The sequence below is a fragment of the Tachysurus fulvidraco genome, chromosome 17, assembly GCF_022655615.1.
Source record: "Tachysurus fulvidraco isolate hzauxx_2018 chromosome 17, HZAU_PFXX_2.0, whole genome shotgun sequence".
In the NCBI taxonomy this organism is placed as follows: domain Eukaryota; kingdom Metazoa; phylum Chordata; class Actinopteri; order Siluriformes; family Bagridae; genus Tachysurus; species Tachysurus fulvidraco.
The window spans coordinates 24299957-24303367 of NC_062534.1; the positions used below are offsets into that span (position 1 = coordinate 24299957).

Here is a 3411-nt window from a genome sequence, read left to right on the forward strand (position 1 = left end):
TTGGGGCACTTTTCAGAAGCAGGTGACAAATAATTTGGTCTTTCTAATAACTCTTATGTCTAATAACACTTATGTGCACTAAGACCAAAAGCAGTGAAATGTCACTATTCTTATTACCAGAGTTGTCATATGATATATAATATAGAACTCTTCTCATTTTAAATTCTCACTGAGGGTTAAACCCCCAAAAGATGAAATCCTAGAACCGCCCCTGGTGTCAACCCAAAAAACACAAAGTTCTTAATTTAATTAGCATTAATTTTGTCATTTGTAAAACATCACAATAATTTTGAGTTGTTTTCGAGGACAGAGCTGGAATCTCCCTACAGTTTGGGCCTTGGTGATACACACGGTATACATTATATTTCCAAAAGTATTGGGTCACCTGACCTTTCCTGCTATATGTGGTTGTTTTCTGATCTCATCCCTACTGAACACCTTTGAGATGAATGTGAACGCTGACTCCACCCTACTTCACCTACATCAGTGCCTGCCTTTCGTATATATATATATATAAATAAAACATGACGTCCAGTTACCAGCATGACACTAAACAGGTAGTAGTAACGGCGACTTTTTACTTAAGTACATGTCAGAGCCCAAACTTCTTTACTTTAACTTGAGTAAAAGAGTGTAGTCACTACTTCTACTTTTACTGGAGTCTTTTAAAATCTGAGTATCTGTACTTCTACTTGAGTAAAGGATGTGTGTACTTTTGCCACCTCTGATTATGACTAAATCTTGAATGAAGATCAATCACACGTTTGAGTAATCAGTGCAGAAATCCAGCTGATCCTGAAGGTCAGGATATTTAACAAATCAACATGATTCTTAGTTATGAATTCCTGGAATACCTGGTAGATTAGCCAGTTTGCTAACTTTGTCTACAACATTGTGTGGACATATATATATATTTATTTTAATTAATGCTACAGTGACACTTTAAGGGTTTGTTAACTTCTGACTTTATTTCATGTCTGTTTGAAGTTTGGTGTCGAAGAACTTCACCAGAAAGAGCTTTTTTTGCCTGAAGTCAGCTAGTCAGGTCTCCAATCATAATACAAAACATAATGTCTTTTTGCAGTGTAGCTAAATAAAGGAATAGTAGCCATGTAAACATTTACATCAAATGACTTCACTATCACACACTGTGTACACTGTGTAAATGTGTGTTTGGGTCACAAAACTTGGTTTACAAGCCACAGTGTCAAGTTCTTCTGCTTAGGCTGCATGATACAACAGAGTAACATACAGATACATTAAATATATTTTCATTATTTTAATTTTTTTATTATATATTATTTTATTATCAAAGATTAAACTCAATAAAAAATTGCATTCATTCATACATAAATTTCCTTTTAGTTCTTTAGTTTCAGAAATGAACCTCTTACTGCTTCCACTAACAATTAGTAAGTAGATGATGATGATGATTTACATTAACTTTACATTAAATGTAAGTAATGCGTTCTGGATATAAATTAAATGTAATAATTATCCATTTTTTTTATTTTAACATTCTAAAAGTTTTTAAGCTTTTCTACACTGCTTTACAGTGTTTTACATTTTTAATTAAGTGTTATTTAAATCCACTTGAATGAATCATTTTAATTGGAATCATAATTATAAACAGTTAATAGTTTTAATAAAATAATAAAATATACTTTAATATGGAAAACGGATGAACTTCACATGTTATGTTTTACACATTATTCACATGTAGGACAATTGCAATCATTGTTGCTTTGTAATATATGCAACAAGATCATCTACCCCATCCAAACGACCCCTTCAACCCCATATCGATGCCCCTTCACCTTGTCCGACGGAGCCCCTCTTCCCCATGCTGAAAAAGCCTTTACCCCAAATCTGATTAAATCTGCTTTTACTGCCTGATATTATAGAAATCATCACCTAAAGACTGACTTGGCCCTGCCTCTGTACATCTGTACATCTCACCCCATCCTTCTCTCTGCTGAAAATCTAGAACCAAGATTTCTCTACAAAATCATAAATTCATCATTTAATCATTAAAAAAAATGTTGTGTCAATGAATCTTTAGACAATAACCCACAATACAGTATAATAAAATGTTTCTGTTAATAAATCAAAATCTTTGTATTAATAAATCATGCAGTTCACTCAGTGGTGCAATGATAGCTTTATTTGAATCTGCACTGCATTAAGCAACAATAACAACATTAAGCATCATAATAAATGGTGTGTGTGTGTTGCAGTGCGATCTTAGTTGAAGCCTTAAGGTTTGCAGTTTTTGAAGTCGACTTCACGAACACAAAGATTGCTAAATCTAGGAGTAGTAACACTGAAAGACACACACACACACACACACACACACACACACACACACACACACACACACACACACACACACACACACACACACATCAGTACAATTTTCTGTACTCTCATCTCATTTAGAAACCATTTATTAATATAATAAATCATGTAATAAAACAGTGATTGTCAGATACTCACATGCAGCCTTTCTGTGGACAGTGTGAGCCTGTCGGTTTAATCTGCAGGATTTGCTTGGGAGGAATTTTTCCAAGGAAGAAGTCGAAACAGCAAGGCTCGACTTCTCCAATAACTATTGTAGCTTCTAGTGAGTGAGAGACATATCAGGTGTTTCAGTCCAATTTAATCAAAACTTTCAATAAAATAAACATCAGAAAAATTTATTAATCTTTCAGTTAATGATTATAAATAATCTAAATGTGTGATAAAATTCCCATTGACTTTAGGTGTATATACATCAAATCTATCTCAATACATTTTGTGTGTGTGTGTGTGTGTGTGTGTGTGTGTGTGTGTGTGTTCTACTATATAATTAATTGTATCTTATTGTACGTAACCAAATTGTGTAATAAACTCACGGTTAGCGTGTGAGTAGAGCGCCATGATCAGGACGAAGCCCAGGACCAGAAACAGACGATTCATCTTGATGTTCTCAGCAGGTGTGTGAAGCTCGGTTATCTTCTCTGTCTCTCTAACAGCAAATTTGCCTGCCTTAAGTTTAGTGGCTCGTTTTTATAATAGAAAGTCAGAGTTTCCCCACCCCCGTTAGACATTTCTCCACTTCCTCCAGTCGAGCTGAAGATGGATTAAAAAGATAAATCAAAGCAACTGATCCATCGCACATCCTTTAAACATGTAACATACAGTACAATATCGAACCTATAAACATTTACGACTATAAAAATAATTAATTACATGTGTAAATACATACACACAGAAGTGTGAGACATAATTTAATGGATAGCTATAAGTGTTTAAAACAAACAGAAGTCTGGTGTGTAGACAAACAGAAGTTATTTGGCTTTGTTGCAAGAGAGAAACCTTTCACATGACAAACTTGTGAAAATTAAGACATTCAGAATCCAAGAATTCAGT

The 3411-nt window shown here is 34.1% G+C and overlaps 1 long non-coding RNA gene across 1 annotated transcript; it reads right to left on the reverse strand.

Moving 5' to 3' along the window:
• Positions 1–2149: 2149 nt before the first annotated feature.
• On the reverse strand, positions 2150–3056 carry LOC113651490. The gene is made up of 3 exons (XR_003442675.2): positions 2895–3056; positions 2497–2620; positions 2150–2323 (listed from the first exon to the last, which is right to left on the reverse strand). It is a non-coding gene; the product is annotated as an uncharacterized LOC113651490 (long non-coding RNA).
• Between the last annotated feature and the right edge of the window lie 355 nt (positions 3057–3411).